The 21,809-nt window shown below is 43.5% G+C and overlaps 1 long non-coding RNA gene across 1 annotated transcript in view; it reads left to right on the top strand.

Moving 5' to 3' along the window:
* Positions 1-234: 234 nt before the first annotated feature.
* LOC144340297 (uncharacterized) overlaps positions 235-21,809 on the top strand; it is a 129,637-nt gene continuing 108,062 nt past the window's right edge. Inside the window, exons 1-2 of the long non-coding RNA XR_013416237.1 lie at positions 235-426; positions 16,297-16,418. This is a non-coding gene — a long non-coding RNA (uncharacterized LOC144340297). The remainder of the gene's footprint in view (positions 427-16,296; positions 16,419-21,809) is intronic.

Here is a 21,809-nt window from a genome sequence, read left to right as displayed (position 1 = left end):
CTTCAGCCCCCGCATTTGTGGACTGGAGAACTTCACCGGAGAGCACGGGCGCGACTTCCCTGGCCCTTTCCCGAGGACCAGAGAACCTCGCCTGAGAGTGTGCGCATATTTGCAATAAAAGACTGCCACTTTCTTATGTACTTTGGCCTCATGTTTAATTATTTAGCTCTCCTAAATTAAATTAAACAAAACAATCTTCTGTCTACTTAAAGAGAGACTTAAGGGTGGCAGTTTGAGATAAAACCAGGTGCCACTGAATACCAAGAGCCTGAGAAACTGAGGTGGGAAAGCCAAACTGAGCAATTATGTCTGACAGAAGGGAAGAAATGACCATGGTGGCCTTCTCAGACCCTGTGGGAAAGGCCTCTATCCAGTGAAAGTGTCTACCCAGATGATGAAGTAGTTTAGTTTCCTGACTCGAGGCATGTGAGTAAAGTTAATTTGCCGTTCTTGGGCGGGGGCAAATCCCTCAGCTTGATGTGTAGGGAAGGGAGGGGGCCTGAGAAATTCCTAAGGAGTAGTAGAATAGTAGATGGAACACTGAGAAGTGATTTCCTTGAGGACAGATTTCCACAATGGAAAGGAAATGAGAGGTTCTAAAAGGTGGGCTAGCGGCTTAGTAACCTACATGGAAGAGGTTATGAAATGACGACAGAATAGAATGGGCCTGTGAGACTGGAAGGAGGTATTTTCTTTGGTACAAGAACCATTTGCCTTGTGTGGGAAGAGATAGGTGGAAGTGGCCAGATGAGAAGGAGAAAAACTGCCATGAGGGATAGAAGTTGGAACACTAATTGCTTTTTTAGCTACCTTATCAGCATAAGCATTGCCCTGAGCAGTGGGATCTGATGCCTTTTGATGGCCCTTGCAGTGTATGACTCCAGCTTCCTTTGGAAGTAAAGCAGCCTGGAGAAGAGTTTTTATTAAAGAGGCATTAAATCCTCCTTGCGTAGTGAGGAAAGCTTTCAGTCCATAAAACAGCATGGTGGTGCAGGATATGGGGCCAGTATAAATATTGACGCATAGTCCTTTTACAAGAGTGGGGGCCCAAATTAAGGCAAGGAGTCCGGCTAGCTGAGAGGTAGTGGACTGGGATAGAGCAGTAGCCTCAATGATAGATGTGGAAGATACTATAGCATAGCCTGCCTTTGCTGGTGTGTGGCAATTAGGCTGGTGGAACTTCCATCAATAAACCAAGTATGATCAGGGTGAGGAACAAGAAAGAAGAAAATATGGGGAAATGGAGTGAATGTCAGGTGGATCAGAGAGATACAGTCATGGGGATCAGGTGTGGTATCCGGAATAATGTGGGAGGCCGGATTGAAGTCTGGGCCAGGAACAATGGTAATTGTGGGAGACTCAACAAAGAGTATAGCTGAAGGAGCCGGGGAGCAGAAAGTATATGCATCAGGTGTGAGGAAGAAAACAGATTTTGGAAATTATGAGAGCTGTAGAGAGTGAGTTGAGCATAGTTTGTGATTTTGAGGGCCTCTAAAATTATTAGGGCGGCAGCCGCTGCTGCATGGAGACATGATGGCCAGCCTAAAACAGTAAGGTCAAGTTATTTGAACAAAAAGGCTACAGGGCACAGTCCCAGTCCTTGTGTAAGAATTCTGACTGCACAGCCCTGCACTTCGGCTGTGTGTAATGAAAAGGGTTGGGATGAGTCAGGGAGAGAGAGCTAGGGTGGGGGCAGTCTCTAAAGCTGTCTTCAAGGAACGGAAAGAGGAGTGGGGAAAGGATTTAGGATCTATGGGGTCAGCTAGGTTTCCTTTGGTGAGTTTATATAATGGTTTTGTTAGGATGGCAAAACCAGGTATCGAAAGGCGAAAGTATCCAACCATGCCTAGGAAGGAAAGGAGTTGTTGTTTTGTAGAAGGTGTTGGGGTTTGAGAGATCAGTCGGACATGATTGGCAGGGAGAGCACATGTGTTTTCATGAAGAATTATGCCGAGATAGGTAACAGATGAGGAAGAAATTTGGGCTTGACTGAAGTAATGGGGGCTGTCTGTGAAGCCTTGCGGCAGTACAGCCCAGGTAATTTGCTGAGCCTGATGGGTATCAGGGTCAGTCCAGGTAAAAGCAAAGAGACTGGGATGAGGGGTGCAGGGGAATAGTGGAAAAAGCATCTTTAAGGTCAAGAACAGAAAAGTGAGTTGTGGAGGAAGGTATTGAGGACAAAAGAGTGTACGGGTTGGGCACTGCAGGGTGGATAGGCCAAACAATTTGGTTGATAAGGTGCAGATCCTGCACCTTGTCTGGTTTTTGGACACGTAAAATGGGGGAATTGTAAGGAGAGTTTATAGGTTTTAGAAGCCCATGCTGCAGGCTTTAATCCTTTTAAAATGTGCTGTGGGATGGGATATTGGCGTTGAGCGGGGTAAGGGTGATTAGGTTTTAATGGGATGGTAAGGGGTGCATCATTTGTTGTCAAGGAGGGAGTAGAGGTATCCCATACTTGTGGGTTAAGGTGGGGGGATACGAGAGGAAGATGCGAAGGAGGCTTTGAACGGGGGAAAAGGGTGGCAATGAGGTGTGGCTGTAGCCCAGGAAAAGTCAGGGAAGCAGATAATTTGGTTAAAATGTCTCGACCTAATAAGGGAGCTGGGCAGGTGGGGATAACTAAAAAGGAGTGCATAAAAGAATGTTGTCCAAGTTAGCACCAGAGTTGGGGAGTTTTAAGAGGTTTAGAAGCCTGGCTGTCAGTACCCACAACTGTTATGGAGGCAAAGGAAAAAGGCCTTTGAAAAGAAGGTAATGTGGAGTGAGTAGCCTCCGTATTAATTAAGAAGGGGATGGACTTACCTTCCACTGTAAGAGTTACCCAAAGCATCTGTGATGGTCCAGGAGGCTTCTGAGGGGATTGGGCAGTGTCAGTCTTCAGCTGCTAAGCCGAGAAGATCTGGGAAGGAGTCAGAGCCTTGGGCCAGTTAGACAGTCCAATTTCCAGTGGGGTCCCGCACAGATGGGACACGGCTTAGGAGGAATCCCGGGCTGCAGGCATTCCTTGGCCCAGTGGCCAGATTTCCAGCACTTGAAGCAAGATCCTGGGGGAGGAAGTCCTGAAGGAACGAACGCCTGACTGCTGTGGCTTAGGCGTTTTGGAGTTTTTGTGTGCTGGAGATATGGCTGGGGTTTCTTTCACAGCGGAGGCAAGTAATTGCAACTCTTCTCTATTATTGTACACCTTGAAGGCGAGGTTAATTAAGTCCTGTTGTGGGGTTTGAGGGCTGGAATCTAATTTTTGGAGCTTTTTCTAATGCCAGGAGGGGATTAGGTAATAAAATGCATAGCGAATAAGATGGCCTTCTGGCCCCTCTGTGTCTAGGGTAGTAAAGTGTCTAAGGGTTACTGCCAAACAGGCTATGAACTTGGCTGGGTTTTCGTCTTTACCTTGGGTAGTTTTTTTAAGTTTGTTGTATTAACAGCTTTGTAAGCTGCCTTTTAAAGCCCTTCAACTAGGCAGGAAACCATGTAATCTCACCCAGCTATACCTGGGGAATCTGCCTGATAGTTCCATTGGGGATCTCCTCGGGGAACTGCTCTAATGCCTTCCTGGAGGTCTGGCTCATGAAGCTGGCGGTTATCAGCGTGAGATTGGGCGAGAGAAGAAACTCTTTCCCGTTCATCTGGGGAGAGGGTAGAAGTTAGGATGACATTTAAGTCACTCCAGGTTAAATTGTAGGACAGAGTTAGATATCGGAATTCCTGTATATATTTAGTGGGGTCTGATGAGAAAGAGCCTAAATGCTGGCTGATCTGGGAAAAGTCTGATAGAGAAAAAGGCACATGTACCCTGACTATGCCTTCAGCTCCAGCCACCTCTCTAAGGGAAAATTGCTGGGCAGGGAGGGGAGGGCTAGTCGTGGAAAGAAACTGTAAACCAGACCAGGTTTAAGGAGGGGAGGTGATAGATGGATTATAGGGTAGGGGAGTAGAAGCTGAGGAAGAATTGGGACGTGGCTTGGCCTGGCGAGGAGCAGCCTGGGGAGAAGGGGAGAGGTCAGATGAGTCCATAGAAAAGAAGGGCTTGGGGTGGAGACTGAAGAAACAGACAGGAGAGAAAGAAGAAAGATTTGGGACAAGTCACTGAGAGCAGAGAGTAGGGAGAGACCAATGTGTGAAAGAATGCCTGGACATCAGGCACTTCAGACCATTTGCCCATTTTTTGATAAAAATTATCTGGATCTTGTAGGATAGAAAAATCGAAAGTGCCATTCTCCGGCCACTTGGAACTACTGTCGAGTTAGTACTGGGGCCAAGCGGTATTGCAGAAGCAAATAAGACACTTAGATTTTAGGTCAGGCGAGAGTTGAAGAGGTTTTAAGTTCTTGAGAACACAGGCTAAGGGAGAAGAAGGAGGAATGGAGGGTGGAAGTTTGCCCATAGTGAAGGAGGCAAGTTTAAAGAGAAGGGTAGAGACACGGAGAAGGGGGTGGGGAGCAACCCTGGGCTGCAACGTGGGTGAGCAGCCAAAGCAGGCGTCCCCACAATTGACTTGCCATCAAGGGAACATGGGTGAATGATCGAGGCAGGCATCCCCACGGAGATCAGACACCAATGGAACGTGGGTGAGTAATCAGAGAGGTGTCCCCGCAATGATTAAACACCAAGGGAAGGCTGCCTTCCCGAGTCCATGACCAGTGCCGGAGTTTTGGGTCCACAGATAAAATGTGTCTCCTTTGTCTCTACCAGAAAATGAAAGGAATCGAAATTAAGAGAAGGTAGAGATTGAAGGGTGGTGCCAAGATTGAAAGGAGAAAGAGGTTGAGGTATAGTGAGAGAGGTTGGAGAAGAGAGTAAAAAGAGGCTGCTTACCCGATTTAAAATCGATGAGATGTTCCTTGGGCTGGTTGGTCTGAGGACCCAAGGTCATAGGCGGATCTCTTCATGGAGTGAGGATGAGGACAGTGTACTGGTCTCCCGAAGGAGTCCTGCTGTCCTGGGTTTTGGCACCAAATGTTTCATGTGTCTGTGTGACGAGACCACCAAACAGGCTTTGTGTGAGCAACATGGCTGTTTATTTCACCTGGGTGCAGGTGGACTGAGTCCGAAAAGAGTCAGCAAACGGTGGTGGATTATCATTAGTTCCTACAGGTTTTGGGATAGGTGGTAGAGGTGGGAGCAATGTTTTGCAGGCAGGGGGTGGATCTCACAAAGTACATTCTCAAGGGAGGGGAGAATTACAAAGAAACTTCTTAAGGGTGGGGGAGATTACAAAGTACATTGATCAGTCAGGGTGGGGCAGAAACAAATTACAACAGGGGAATGTCATCAGTTAAGGCTATTTTCACTTCTTTTGTGGATTTTCAGTTGCTTCAGGCCATCTGGTCACAAGGGATATGATGGCTTAGCTTGGGCTCAGAGGCCTGACACTTTCAACTTATAATTTTCTCAGATGACAAAGCTATGCCCCAAAGCTAAAGCATATTAACTCTGCCCCCACCACCAGGTGGTATTAGCAGTCACCTTAGGTCTTTTTAGAGTTGTCCTCATTCATAGTCTAACACAAGTTTGTTGGGTTTTGCTTTTTTTGAAAAACAAAGTAAGACAAAAAGAATAAGCTAAAAAGTCATATTTAATACATTTTGATATTACAGGCATTTCAGTTTATTGAAAAGATACTCTCATTGTCTAGATATCTGGATCCTAACTAAAAGAGATTTATGAAAATGTCTATAATTGTGTAAGACCTAGCTTGTTATAAATTTTATATGTAGTAAAGATAAGAAAGACAAAATAACATATTTTTAAGAGAATTGAAATAAGAGTTGAAACTAATGCCATCAATATCTATAGTTCTCTGGGGCAATTTCAGTTTTTGTCACTAGCTAATCGTGTTGACAATTATTGAACACTTTATGTGTCAGGCACTGTTCTAAATGTATGGACTAATTTTATTTTCACAGCAGAGAGGTATTATTGTGCTCTTCCCCATCTTAAAAATGAGAAAACAGCAACAGAGATTACATAGCCAGGTCACAGATGATAATTGGCAGAGCTGGGATTTGAACCTAGGAAATTGGGCTCCAGAGGCTGCACATCAGAGTGCTGTACTGTCTGTAATGCTGGTTCTTTATTTAGCTTCACTATAGACTTTTGAAAAAATGGACTATTACAGCTTTTTGAAACCTAACCTACTCAGTAGTGGAGAAGCTCCTGAGTAGACACCACTGTTGAAATGCCAGAGATAGAAGTTGCTTGGCCAGAATCACCCATGGAACACCCAGCATTCTGTTTATTAAGATCTCCTGATACTCAGAGAATATGGGGAAGAAAGGAGATCTTGGTGGGGAATCTGTAATTTCATTTTAAAAGTTTTTGTCAAATATTGGCTAATGTTTAAATTGAATTTTTAAAATGACATTAGACTAAAAAAAAAAAATCAAAAAACACTTAAGATACTTGAAAAATGACAAGAAGTTACTGAAATAGCAATCTGGGAAGGAAGGAGAAGTCAGGAATAAGAAATAAGACATAAATTTAGTTACCACAAGTAATGTCTTTCTCACTGGTGGGACAATCAGGGAGAGGTGCTGCCTGCCCAGACTCCACATCCTTTGCATTTTCTCTGTAGCTTGAAGCACGAGGAGGAGCTTTTTCTAATCCTGATAGTCCAGAAATTGACAAGCATTGTAATTTTAACAAGGGTAAGTGGCTAATAGCTAATGCAACTGGCTGGCTGGTCAACGGCTGTGAAATGCTCAAGGCAAAGCCAAGTCTAACCTTGATGTTTCATGAGGGTTGTAGAATTTCTGACTCTAGGATTGGACTGAAAATCAATGTACAACTTAGGCTTGAGAGAAGATCAAGTTCACTGAATTGTGATTAAACTTAGTTTAGGTCATCACAGAAGCCATTTGACCTAGATGATTGTGTTTCCTTATTCTCCAGATTTTATCTTTATGTTTATATTTTGGGAATAACTTAACTAACTTGTTGCCTTATATTGTTATATAAACAGTTATGTTTTTTTTAAATATTGAAATTTTAATTTATTAATCGACAAAATGGTATCCATATATTTTGGGGGTACTACATGATGTTTTGATATATGTACGCATTGCGAAATGGTTCAATCAAGGTATGTAACATATCTATCACCTCACATACTTATTTTTTTGTGTTGAAAACACTTAAAATCTACTCTATTAGCAATTTTCACATATATACTATATTGTTTTTAACTATAGTCACCATGGTGTACAGTAGAACTCTTGAACTTATTTCTTCTATCTAACTGAAATTCTGTATCCTTTGGCCAACATTTCCCCAATTCCACAGCCCCCTGCCTCTGGTAAAATGGTGATTTTACCCTCTGCTCCTTTGAGTTCAATTTTTTTAGGTTCTACATATAGGTGAGATCATGTAGCATTTGTCTTTCTGTACCTGGCTTATTTCACTTAACATAAATAATACTGAAACTTTTATTTAAAATGTTAAATTCAGTATTAATCACCAGACTTAATAATAATATAAGTGTAATCATATAACTAAGAGAGGATGACTTGCTTAAGGAAATTACACTTAGCTATAATTAAGTACTTGCCCTACAAATCCTTATTCTAATGATTCTAAATTATTTCTCTTTTTTCTTTAATGTAAGCCATCGATTTTAGAAACTTTTGGGGACACTGCTGGTGATAAATCCATCATGGCTCAAATTAGTTTCATTACAAACTAAGAGTTATAATGGTGGTGACCTTGTTGCCCGTGAAAATGATCTACTGTCTCCTCTTTCCCTTGTGTCTCTGTGGAAGAGATGTCCCTTTTCCAGTCCCTGGGTACAGACCCTCTCTCTTCCCATGTCTGCTGGATGCTGCCTCATGATTTATCCTGTCTTTCCCAAATTGACTTTCTCTCCTTTTCTAGTGGTTCTACTACCCTGGTTTCAGGAAGGCTCATCTCTATTCTACTACGGGTGACTTGAGAGAAGGGGCTGTGTGCTATTTATTTTTGCACCTCCAAGCCTACCTAGCACACTGTAGGAGGTGAACATACAATTATTTTTAGAATTAATATGTGATTATAAGGAGAACTTTGATTTGTTTTTCCTCTTAATCTGACTTGGTGAATGGAAACAAGTTAACCTTAGCCCGAGTTCGGCTATGCATTTACTGAGCGCTCAAGTCCCTTTATTGTGGTAGCTGTGATTGGGTTTTAGCTCCTGTGTTACCAGAGGGATGACTGTGCAGGGAAGAGGTGGGAAGAGATGAGTAGAATGCTTTTTTTGGTCATTTTTGTGCCTAACTTCTCTCCCAGAGACAGAAGCAGAAAGAGAAGTACTGTAGTATCTCTGTGTTAACACACAAAACCCCATCATCTCTTATCCGTCAGGAATCTCTCTACCAGTTCAGCTTTCTAGGTCCTTCATTAACACTCACTGTCCCACAGTCCTCCCTGCAATATGGTTTTCCTTAGGGGGGAGTCCTGACAATAGTCCAGGCAACCGTTTGCAGTCTACAACTCGCTTCTGAGAAGACCTCAGAGGTACAAAATCTCAGCATGTAGCAGGCTTTGTTTCCTAGACAGTGTCTCTTCCACAACAAGCCATTTTAGGTTAACCAGAAAGCAGATTTTCTTTTCTTTTTCTTTTTTTCTTTTATTTTTAGATGAAGTCTTGCTCTGTCACCTAGGCTGGAGTGCAGTGGCACGATCTCAGCTCACTCTAACATCTGACTCCCAGGTTCAAGCGATTCTCTTGCTTCAGCCTCCCAAGCAGCTGGGATTACAGACCTGTGCCCCCATGCCTGGCTAATTTTTGTAATTTTAGTAGAGACGGAGTTTCACCATGTTGGCCAGGCTGGTCTCAAACTCCTGACCTCAAGTGATCCACCTGCCTCAGCCTCCCAAAGTGCTGGGATTATAGGTATGAGCCACTGCCCCTAGACAGAAAACAGATTTTCTAAAAGTGTTATTTAAGGTATTGTACATAAAATCACACATATGTCATGAGCTGCAAAAGTGATCACCTCTGACCAAGAGAAGTGAGAAGAGAAAACCTCAAACATGAGCCCTGAGTCTGGAAAGCCAGAATGAGAATTGTGTTTGGTTCACTGGAGAGAAGGAAAAAGAAAATAATCTTATCTCTCTCCAACAGTCCTGTCTCTCCTCAAGGCCATGCAAGTACAGATAATTCTTTTTTTTAAGCCAGTAGAACTATAGAGCCCTACGAACTCTTTTGGCTCCATAGTGGTTTGGCTGACGCCATCCCCCCAGTCTACTCCCCCAGCCCCATGTTTTTAATCATGAGTGACCAGTGGGCCGAAGGTGCGGTGTTGCTGAGATTTGCAGAATATGGTGACATGCCAGTGATAATCGAAGGAAAGGACAATGTGTAGCTGAGAAAAACTGACATCTGAGAAATGTTCTGCTCCGGTGACTCCCTAAATTGGTGGTTGATGGCAGTTATTCATAGCAGCACTGATTTCTTTTCTTGCCCTCTCTCCTTCTCTCTGGCCAAACAGTTTTAAAACAACATCAAAGAAATGAAGGAAAAATGCCAGAAAGCATCAGCTTGAATCTCTCCACTCTAGCATGCCTAAATTTATTTCATTTTATGTTTTTGTATGTTCTAATCTTTTAATCTGTACAACAGATTAGTTAATGATATAAAAGGGAGCAGAATTCTTTATTTAAATTGTCCAATTCAGCCAAGGTGAAGGAGATATTTTCATGCGGGTAGGGAAGTTCTGGCAATGTGGTGATGGTGTTTGTGACCTTGGCAAAGTGACCTCATCTGCCTGTGTGTTGTCTGGAGTGGCTGAGCTCTGCTTTGGCCTGCAGAAAGGAATGGCCCCAACATATCTGTGGGAGTGTTGATACTAATAGTTAACTGGATACGCTCTACTTTTTATTTGTAGTCGTTAGTGTTTCCCCAAACTTTTGTTTCTTTAAAAAAATTCAGACCTACAGAAAACTTACAAGAATAGCACAATGATGCTCATTTACCCTTTATCTAGATTACTAATTGTTAACATTTTATCACATTTGCTTTTTCTCTTTCTCTCTACACACTTGGATGTTCACACAAATATTTTTTTGGTAAGCCATTTAAGAATTCATTTCACAGAGAATTCAATTACTGTTACCCTAAATATCTTAACACATGTCTTCTAAGAACAAGGACATTCTCCAACATAACAACAATACAAGTATCACATTCAGGAAATCTAACATTGAAAACATAGTATTATCTGATGTATAGGCCAAATTCAGATGTCTCCAATTGTCCCAACAGTAATATTTTTAAAAATATTTTTTCTTTTTCAATCCAGGATAGAATCAAGAATCACTCATTCCATTAGCTATTCTATTTGTTTAGTTTTTACAAATCCAGAATAAGGCATGGCGCGGTAGCTCACACCTGTCATCCCGGTACTTTGGGAGGACGAGGCGGGTGGATCACGAGGTCAACAGATCGAGATCATCTTGGCCAACATGGTGAAACCCCGTCTCTACTAAAAATACAAAAATTAGCCGGGCGTGATGGCGGGAGCCTATAGTCCCAGCTACTTGGGAACCTGAGGCAGGAGAATCGCTTGAACCCTGGAGGCGGAGGTCGCAGTGAGCTGAGATAGCACCACTGTACTCCAGCCTGACAACAGAGTGAGACTCTGTCTCAAAAAAATAAATAAATAAATCTGGAATAGTCCTGAGCCCCTCTTTAAAAAAATTTTTCTCATCTCCTTAACTTTTTTTTTTTTCCATCTTTTGCAGTGGAGTCTCACTCTGTTGCCCAGGCTGGAGTGCAGTGGCCTGATCTTGGCTCACTGCAACCTCCACTTCCTGGGTTCAAGCGATTCTCCTACCTCAGCCTCCTGAGTAGATGGGGCTACAGGTGCACGCCATCATGACCAGCTAATTTTTGTAGTTTTAGTAGAGACAGGGTTTCACCATGTGGGCCAGGCTGGTCTCGAACTCCTGACTTCAGGTGATCCACCTGCCTCATCCTCCTGAAGTGCTGGGATTACAGGCATGAGCCACCGTGCCCAGCCTCACCTTGACATCTTTGAAGAGTTCAAGCCACATTGTTTTGCAAAATGTCCTTCAATTTGGATTGATCTAATTGTTTCCTCATTCTTGGATTCTGATTAAATATTTGGGGCAGGAATACTGCATATATGATACTGTGTCCCTCTCCGTGCATCACCACAGGAGGCCCAAGACAGTACAGAGTTCCAATACTGATGTTCACTTTGATCACGTAGTGAGGTTGGTTCCACCAAATTTCTCCATTTGCGGATACCTTTTGTTCCCTCCTTTTTAAAGTTAACAAGCAACTTGAGTAGTTTTTGTTGTTTTTTTTTCTTGGTTTTTTTTTTTTTTTTTTTGAGATGGAGTCTTGCTCTGTTGCCCAGGCTGGAGTGCAATGGTGCTATCTCGGCTCACTGCAACCTCCGCCTCCCGGGTTCAAGCGATTCTCCTGCCTCAACTTTCCGAGTAGCTGGGACTACAGGCATGCACCACCACACCCAGCGAATTTTTGTATTTTTAGTAGAGATGGGGTTTCACCATGTTAACCAGGCTGGTCGGGCACCTGTAATCCCAGCACTTTGAGGAGCTGAGGTGGGCAGATCACTTGAGGTCAGGAGTTGGAGTAGTATTTTAAGATTTTTCACTGCTGGTGGTTTCTTGTATCTTCATTTTTGCTATTGCAGCAAATATTTTATTTCATTAAAGATTTCATTCGTAACAATTATTTTTTTAAAAATCTGACAATTCCATAATTTGCAATTCTTGGGTGTCTAAATCTGTTGTCACTAGTGGTTTGACTTCTTGTGTGCTTGGTCATTTTCACTGGTTCATTACTTGAGCTTAAAGAGATGTGAGTCCTATAGGTCTAACTTGGTGACCCTTCCTCCAGAGAGGGCTTGACTTTGACTTGTGCCAGTGGAGGCACCACTTGCCACCCTCCTTGTAGCTTTTGACTTTGAATGAAAATGCCAGGTTCAGCTTCCCTGCCTCAGTGTTCCTCCAGGATTCACTCCGTTTTTGCTAGAGGGAGGCAATTGGGAGCTTGCCTTCCTCTCTATTTAACAATAGGCCTTATAGGAATCTTAAGGTCACTGTTCCATGACAGCCTTACAGGGAGCCCAAGGTGGAGAAAGACTTAGCTCAGAGAGATTTGCCGCTGTGGCTCTTCATCTAATGGAATAAATTATAAGTTAATATGCCAATAGTTCACAAAGTTTTTAAAAGAATCATATTAGCTTGCACAGAAAGGAACAGAAGCACTACAAATGAAAGTCTGAGACCTTTGGACTCCCCATTTATTACTATAGACAGGGAGCTGGTTGAGAAAACCACTCAGCTGCAACTGGTGTTCCAGTTGATTGCCCCAGCTGAAGACCCAGCCAACAGCCAGTATTGACCACCAGACATGTGAGTGAGTGACTTTTTGGAAGATTTCAATCTCCTGTTGTGAAGTCACCCCCAGGCTTCAAGTCTTCCCAGCTGACAGCTCAGATTGTACCACAGCGATAAGCTGTCCTTTTCTGAATTCCTGACCCACAGAATATGTGGGTATAGTAAAAAAAAAAAAAAAAAAAAAAAAATTGGTTTGTTTTTGTCTTAAGTGTTGAGTAGTCTGTATGACAGCAGTAGGGACTGGAACATTGAATATAGTTTGCATCTCACTGGGAACATATAAATGTTTTTTTCTGCAGTTATTCTTGTTATTTCCACTGCCTCCAAATAGAAGGCATTTTTGAAGGTACATGTGGGAGATCCTTCCTTCCCTCCCTCCCTCTCTCTCTCTCTCTTTTCCTTCCTTCCTTCCTTCCTTCCTTCCTTCCTTCCTTCCTTCCTTCCTTCCTTCGGTTTCCTTCCCTTTCCCTTCCCTTTCCCTTCCCTTCCCTTCCCTTCCCTTCCCTTCCCTTCCCTTCCCTTCCCTTCCTTTCCTTCTTTTCCTTCCTTCCCTCTCTCTCTCTCCTTCCTTCCTCCTCCTCCTCTTTTCTTTTCTTCTCTCTCTCTCTCTTTCTCTTTCTCTTTCTTTTTTTGAGACAGGGTCGTACTCTGTCACCCAGGCTGGAGTGCAGTGGTGCAATCTTGGCTTACTGCAGCCTCAACCTCCCAGGCTCAGGTGATCCTCACATCTCATCCTCCCAAGTAGTTGGGATCACAGGTGCATGTCACCATACTGAATTTTTGTATTTTTTGGTAGAAATGGGATTTTGCCATATTGCCCAGGCTGGACTTGAACTTCCTGAGCTCAAGCAATCTGCCTGCTTTGGCCTCCCAAAGTACTGGGATTACAGGTGTGAGCCACCATGCCCAGCCAAAATCTTTCATTTTTACTAAACTAGAAGTGAGGAATTAGGTGTTGAGGGAATGAGGCCGAATGCCAGATATTGCCTGAAGAAAAAAAGTTCTTGAAAATGTAACACGGCTGGTAGAATGAAGCTACTCCAAAGCCAGACTCAGAGTATATATCAAACGCTGTGCTAAGCACCAGGGTATGGTACAAATGGGAGGGAAGAGACTAAGAATATACAACATTCATATTTCAGCTTTTCCTCTTGCGGCCAGCAGGCATATTTTCTCCTTCAAGTTCTCAGGAAAGAATATGTTTCTCCTATGTATTTACTATAGTCCCCCACTGCACAGAGTTTTCATATTAAGCCACTTGATGAACTATTAGCTAACCAATGGATTGGGCTAATAGCTAACTCATGCCTATGGATCAGGCATCTGCTCCATTCTAATCTATGATAGAGGTGATTGAAGCTCTTTTGGGCTCAGTTGCATCCTCTCAAAATTTATATGCTGGAGCCCTAATTCCCAGTACTTCAGAATGTGACTGTATCTGGAGATATGGCCTTGAAAAATGTGATAAGGTTAAAGTGAGGTTGTGAGCATGGGTCCTAATCCATTCTGCCTGGTGTCCTTAGAAGAAGAGAAAATTTGGATGCACAAAGAGATAGCAGGGCACACAGAGGAGACAGTGTGAGAACACAGCAAGGCAATGGCCATCTGCAAACGAAGCACACAGACCTCAGGAGAAACCAGACCTGCTGACACCTTGATCTTGGACTTCTAGCCTCCAGAGCTGTGAGAAATACATTTCTATTGTTTAAGCCATGTAGTCTGTGGCATTTTGTTATGGCAGCCCCAGCGAACAAATACAGGAATGCAGTGTGGCTGCTTATTTGGTCTAATTCCCTTTAAAAGGGGGCTCTGGGTGAAGCAGACACACAGCTTGTTCTATACCCAGATGTTTCCTTCAAACTATATAATCCATTTGTAGGAAAAAGACTAACAGATATAAAAACTAATATGTGAAAATCAGGTATAAATTAAGTGCCATGATATAGGATACAGAAAATTATGTGACACCATGTTTATGCTGTAAGAATAAACATGGTGTCACATAATTGGAGGAAGGGGAGCTCAGTGTGAATTATAGCAGTGAGGGTGAACCTTATGGAAATGATGGGATGCATCATCAACCTTTTTTGCTGAGTGGGATTTAAAGAGGTGTGAGGGAGGTGAAAGGGCACTTTGGATATCGGTGACTGGTATGAGCAAAGCAAAAAGGTTAGCACTGAGGGTGACACATGAACAGTTGAAGGGTCGGTGTATAAGTGGCAGACCAAATGTGTTGGGAACTAGTGGGAGAAAGGATTGGGTATGTAGAGTAGATGGAGATTATAGGTGACCTTGATTTCCAAGGTCTCATGGTTCTCATGGTTTTTAGGATTGATCTGTGGGCAAAAGTTATCCCTTCAAGTATCCCAGGATTCAACAGCAACAATAATATTTATTTATGTATAAATATTAATACATAAATAATATTTATTTATTTATTTATTTATTTATTTATTTATTTATTTATTTTGAGAGAGTCTCAGTCTGTGGCCCAGGCTGGAGTGCAGTGGCATGGTCTTGGCTCACTGCAATCTCTGCCTCCTGGATTCAAGCGATTCTCTTGCCTCAGCCTCCTGAGTAGCTGGGATTACAGGTGCACACCCCCACACTCAGCTAATTTTTTATTTTTTTCGAGATATTTTTAGTAGAGATTTGGTTTTGCCATGAACTCCTAATCTCAAGTGATCTGCCTGCCTCAGCCTCCTAAAGTGCTGGGATTACAGGTGTGAGCTACCATGCCCAGTCATTTTTTTGCTTTTTTTTTTTTTTTTTTTTTAGTTACAAGGTGACATGGGTATAATAATTCATTGAGAAAACTGTAGTATGAGAGATAAAATATTAATATTACTGTAAAAGGGGTTTCTAATTATAAGAAGGAAAATCAAACCTGTGTTGGGGGGGACAGAATTATTCATTCATTCAATAAATTTTTGCTGAATGCTTACTAAGAGCTGCATATGGGACATAGAGAAGAGGGAGATATTATTAGCTCTTGGAACTTTTGATGGACAGGGAGTTTTAGGTGGGTTGAACATCAAGGAGGGTATTCCAGAAGATTGAAGGTCTAATGGCAAAGGTACAGGGGGAAGAATAAATGAAGTGGAAGATTTATTCATGGGGCAGCTGGAAGTGATGCTGCAGAAGAGAAATGAGCTATTATAGGATTAATATTGGGCTTTATAAATAAGGCAGAGGAGTTAATCTAGTAAGTCCCCTTTTCCCCTTTCCCAAGGCAGAAATGTGAGCATCATAATATAGAAGGTATCTACCAGAAGATGATGGAATCAAAGTTTTGGCATTCATGGAAAGGAATGAGATCATGTCCTTTGCAGGAACATGGATGGAGCTGGAGGCCATTATCCTTAGCAAACTAACACAGGAACAGAAAACCAAGTACTGCATATTCTCACTTATAAGTGGGAGCCAAATGATGAGAACACATGGACACATAAGCGGCGAAAAAGACTCTGGGGCCTTTTGGAGGGCGAAGGGTAGGAGGAGGGAGAGGATCAAGAGAAATACCTAATGGGTACTAGGCTTAATACCTGGGTGATGAAAAAGCTCTACAACAAACCCCTATGACACAAGTTTCCCTAGCAACAAACTGGCACTTGCACTCCTTTTATTTTAAAATAAAAGTTTTTTTAAAAACCTTGGCATTCTAAGAGTTAACTTATTTATATCAAACACACTACACTCCCCAACCCATTAAGATAACCAAGCTATAAAACACACTTGGTCATCGTCTCTTAAAAAATACTTTAAAACACAAAATAATCATCCTTGTAAGGAACTAGAAATACTGGAGGAAAGTTGTAAAATGCTATACATATAATTAAACATGTTGGCATTAACTTAAATTTAAAGTAGGTCATAAAAACAAAATCAGTTCTTAAATTTTTTTATGTGTTTATTAATTTTTTTTAGAGGCAAGGTTTCACTCTCACCCAGACTGGAGTGCAGTGGCGCAATCGTAGCTCACTGAAGACTTGAACTCCTGGGCTCAAGAGATCCTTCTGCTTCAGCCTCCTGGGTAGATGGGACTTCAGGTATGTGCCACAATGCCTGGCTAATTTAATTTTTTTTTTTTTTTTTTTTTTTTTGGTAGAGATGGGGTCTCACTATGTTGCCCAAGTTGGTCTGGAACTCCTGACTTCAAGCGATCCTCTTGTCTTGGCCTCCCAACATGCTGGGATTACATGAGTCAGCATGCCTAGCCTTAATATTTCTTTCTTTTTTTTTTTTTTTTAAAGGTACTTGTATTGTCTAACACCTATGGCTGGAGAATGAACATTTGGTCAAATTTTGGCCTCAGAATATATGTGTCTATCTAGTTAGATCAAGATGGGCATCACATTTTGGGAGACTGGTGGGTTTCTTCTAGATGAAAAGGTCCTTGGAGACCCTCTATTCTAACTTTCCACATCCCAGAGGAGAGATCTGTCCATCAGAGAGCACCTGCCATCCTCCCAGATTCAGGCAGTTCCCTGGAGAGCAGAGTCGAGCCACTCCTGGAGCCCAGCTATTGCTTGCATGGTCCAAGACAGTTGAGTTCCAAAGTTGAGCATTTAAAATATCAAATTCTGAGGAGAATTTCCGCAGTTTAGTGTGCCACAAAGTGCCTTCCTGAGAATGGACATCAGTATTTCTCAACACCTCCATCAGAAGCTCCTGGGCTGGTTATTTTTTAAAGGTACAGATTTATAGGACCCCACCATACCTAAAGAATCAGAACCCTGGAACAGGGACTAGAAATCTGCATTTTCATAAGCATCTTATGTGATTTTTATTTACACTCAAGTTTGATGACCACTAGCCTAGGACAAGTGCAGATTTTTGCAGTTGCCTCTGACAGTCAGTCCTCTCCCTAACACTCTGCTGGGTCTCCCATCTCAGTCTCCTGTGGCCTTACTTTCTTTCCCTGGCTCTTCATCTTTTGACTGCCTGAGCATTTTTCCTCTTCCTCTTCTCTCCCCTTCTCTTTGCTGCTCTTTTGTGCTTTCATTATTTGTCTCTCTTTTCTTCTTTCTCTGTTTTTTATTTCCTCTTTCCCTTGCTCTCTGCCCCACCCAGCCCATTACAAAGTGGTGCTGGGATATGGAGGAGGAGCCAAAGGCAATGACTTGAGCCCAGGTGCTCAGAGAGCTGAGTTCTGATCAGAGAATGCAGTTCAAAACACACCTGGGGAGCTCAGAGACACTGAAGCTGGACTGGAAGGACATGGAGAGCTCAGCTCAGGGGATGGACAGGGTGGTCGGGAGAGGGAAGGGAGCAGATTTATGACACGGGAAATACCCTGAGGAAGTAGATCAAGGAGCCCAAGGCACTGGCAGAGCAGGGCAGGGAGCCCCATGAGCACCTGTCCCCTGCCTTCCCTGTGACCTGGGTGTGGGTGAGCTAACGAGCTACTGGGAAGCAGGTGTGCACTGTTGCATAGACACTTCCCCACACCTTCTCCTGAACACTTACTGTAAGAAACAGTGTGTGTCCTTCATCTGGCAGACTTGAGACTTTTTAAGAAAACAGTTAACATATCTTACAGGTGAAGAACCTTAATCCTACAGGAATGGAGGCTTTCCCCAGATGTCCCTCACACAGAGATACCGAAGTCAGAATTCCCAGTGGGAATGTATCTTGGGCAAGATTGAGAAACAGTCAAAGCTTTGTCCAGTATAACCTAACAAACTGGTATATCAGCACTTATACTTGGTGTGCGAGCATATGCATGTGTGCACTTACACTCTGGCACAGAGCAAGCACTCAGTGCATTTTGGGTATTATTTATTCTTATTGGGAAATTGTCTTGTATTTGCTGTATTGCCTGTATTTATCACGATTTCCCTTTAAGGGTAGGTTATAGATTTGGCCTTTTGAATGTCTCACAAGGAGGTCTTTGTGATAGAACACCTGGAAGGATGATTGCAGGCAATTTCTCCCTCCCCTGGAGAGCACAGATGCCAGCCTGTTGGGTGTGGGCCAGGTTCTTAGGAGGCCCAGGAAGTGCTGTTGCTTCTAAATGCTCTGGCGATTCCCTGCACCTGTTGCAGGAGGTGTGGCACATTTCATAAGCTCCAGGGGGCAGGATGGCACCTGGGGGGGCTGCTGCAGGGTTCTCACCCGGGAGCTCTCCTTTCCCCAGTACTCCCACCCCCGAGCAGTGCTGTCTGTGAGAAGGTGCATCAGTGGATGGGCATTGTGGCGCCTGAGGCCTGAACTTGGGGTGACTCTCCTTTCTTGTTGGTTTGAAGAAGGCAGAAACCAACTCCATTTCCTTATTTCCTTTCTTTGAATTCCCAGTATTCCCCCCACTCCAGATGGCTGTATTCTTTAAGGCTGGGACTGCCCTGGGAGTAGGGGCTGCCCTGTTGTCCCTGCCCTACCTTCCAGGGCAGGGAATTTTACTAGGCATTTCTTGCAGATGCTGTCTCTGAATTTGAATCTGAGTTTCCAGACCCTTTGCAAGCTGCCTTTCAGAATCAGAGGGTATGTGGCCTTAGCAAACCTTGAGACCCATCCTCTCCTTCTACCTTCCTCCACCACCACTCAGCATCACTCACCACCCCTTGTGCTTCCGTCCTTGCTTGCTTTTCTTCCTGCTCTCTTCTCTGCTTGAAATATTCTTGTTCATTTTCTTTTCTGTTCATCTTACAGTCATGGCCCAGCTCACAATAAATTTCTGAAGCTTTCCCTGCCTCTCCCTGCTCGCTGCCCTCTCCATCCCAGCAGAAAGAACCTGCCTGTCCTCTGTGATCTGCCCAGTGCACACACCCCTGTGACGGCGCTTCTCCTATTGCCTCATTAGATGTTTACACCTGTGCCTCCCCTGCCTAGGACAGGGGTGGGGTTGAATGAGAGCTCCACAGATCTTTTAATGGTATCCCCAAGGCCAACTTCAGGGCTTCAACACAGTGACCTCTCAGGAATGGCTGCATTTTACTCTGACTGTGTTTCCAGAATCCCAATCCTCCCTCTCTCACTGACCCTGAAGATAAGCACTGGAAAGGGGAGATTTGGGCAAATGAATCTGCCCTGTCGTCTGCATATAGAACCTGTCTTAAATCCCTACTGCCAGTTGGATCCTGAGGTGTCAGAAACTATCCCGGGATGAAGGGGCTTCTAGTGACCGTTGCATTCTGGACCCAGCTTCGTTGTGTTTGTAATCTCATTCACTCACTCACTCGTTCTTCCGTGCCTCCCGTGATCCCCTTCCTAAAGTAAGGTCCCTCTGTTGATGTCGATGAAAGAACCCTGTTTATTTTCTTCGACTGAGAGTCTAATACACTGTGCCTTGGGCAAGGTTGAGAATCAGCCAAAGCTTGTCTTGTTTGTCCAATATAATCTAATAAACGGGTGTGTAAGCACTTGTACTTCGTGTACGTGTGTGGGTGTGGACCTGATATTCTGGCACAGAGTGAGCCCTCTCAACTATTAATCTATAGTTATGTCTCTACTGCTAATCATGATCTATAATGACTCAATAATCTATAATAAAAATCGATAATTATAATTATCCACAATTATTTCTCTACTTGATATTGTCTGTCTCACCCCTATTAGGATACAGACTCCTTGAGGTGAGAGATTCATACTCTCAGCCCTTTTTGTTCTTGTACCTTCAGTACCAAGTACAGTGCCTGGTCCAATATTTGTGGAATGAATAAATGAATGACCAGACATTCATTGCACTATGTCTCTGTGTATCAGACTTGGGGTTAGGGACAGGAGATACACAAGAAATAAGACGTAGCTTTATTTTTCAATAGCCTCATTTGCAAGGAGGCAAGTTACAGTTATAGTGCACAGTGATAACTAAGGATATAGCAGAACTCAGGGGTTAGGAGAGGATGGAGGACCAGTTCAGACTGAGGAGGAGGTAGATGTCAGGGAAGTTTGATATTTGGGTTGAGTCCTGAAAGGGAGGAAAAGTTGGGCAGGCAAATGAGGTTATCAAGGACATTCTAGGGAGATGAGGCCATGTGTACAAAAGCCCAGAGATAATGGAAGATGAAAGGATGTGTGGCAGTAGCTGGGACCTGGTGTGCAAGGGAGCCCCGGGAGGAGCTGGCCTCTTGGCAGGGCAGTTGGCTGTCCCTGTGTGATTGAGTGCGGGGGCTTTACTTCCTCTGGTTCTGGGCCAGCATGCAGACTTCAAGGTGGAGAGCATCCTGCCACGAGAAAGTAAAACGTTGCATCCCTTGACGACCCCAGTTCCTGGCTCCACATGTTTTTCTGTTTGCTTTATTCTGGGGAGGCAGAGGAGAGACAGGGTTTGGGGTGATCCTGCCCAGTGACCTCTGGGTTGAGAAGTGTAGAGATCTCTGGGCTCTCTCTGTAGGGGGAAACGCTCTGAGAAAGACATTTAGGGAAGGGCCATGGCTGCTGTTTTGAGAACTGTGCTATTGGCAGCCGGAGTAGGAGAAAGGGAGAAGGACACCGGAACTTTGGGAAGTGTCCTTTCAAGACTCTGTGGCTCCCTTAGCTAGTGCCTTCTGAGGTTTGAGATGTCAGGGAGTCAGGGTGATAGCCAGCCTGGCTTGTCCTCTTCCTCCTTTCCTTCCTTTCTTCCTTTAATTAACGCTTATAGAGTGTCTGTTGCATGCAGGGCACTGTTCCGGTCACTAAATATGTGACATTGAGCAAAGCAGTCAAAGTCCATTGTTTTTTGGGAGAGGGGATCAGGGATGGCCTGACTGAAACAGGGACATTTGAGCAGAAAGCTGAATGAATCAAGGGAGATCTGTGAGTCTCTGGGTAAAGTGTGCAGCTGTGAAATGAAGGTGTTGCGCTCTAAGCAGGTATCTGGTTTAGCAGGGAGAAGACAGCTGAAAATAATCTCCCATTCCACAATGACAGAGAAATCTAATAGAGTGGGGATAAGATTTAGAGAAAATAATTGAGCACTTTTCCCTTTTTGCAGTTCCTTGCCACCCCTGAACTTACCCTCTATTCATTTAGTAAACTGATTGTATCAGGTGAGATTTCAACAGTTGAGAGAGACTGAATCAGTTGAGGTATCCAACTATTGATAGTAATGAGTTACATACCTGGCTTTCTTATTCCAAAATAGATTGCTTTATTCTTATAATTTTCCTGTAAAGTAGGTATAATTACGTCCATTTCTGAGGTGAGGAATCAGGGCTTAGATATTCTTAAACTTGAAGTAGAAACAGTTATTTTAAGAGCTGAGGTTTTGATTTGCAAGAGTCAAATCCCTTTTAATAATCTGTTTGAAACCAGCAGATTGTTAGAGAAATGCTGAGCCACCAAAAGCCCTGCTCCCTCAGAGACTAGTTCAGGGTGGCTGGGTAGGGAGAGAGGAGATTTAGTTAGATGGGAACAGGAGACCCCAGAGCCAAGTTCAGTGGCTGTGGAAGTGGGCTCTGAGTCTGGCCTTCCACTCTGGGATGAAACGATGTGAGGGGCTGGGAATCTGAGAGCCA

Source organism: Macaca mulatta, chromosome 1 (genome assembly GCF_049350105.2).
Source record: "Macaca mulatta isolate MMU2019108-1 chromosome 1, T2T-MMU8v2.0, whole genome shotgun sequence".
NCBI classification, from domain to species: Eukaryota; Metazoa; Chordata; class Mammalia; order Primates; family Cercopithecidae; genus Macaca; species Macaca mulatta.
This window is presented reverse-complemented; position numbering and strand designations above follow the sequence as displayed.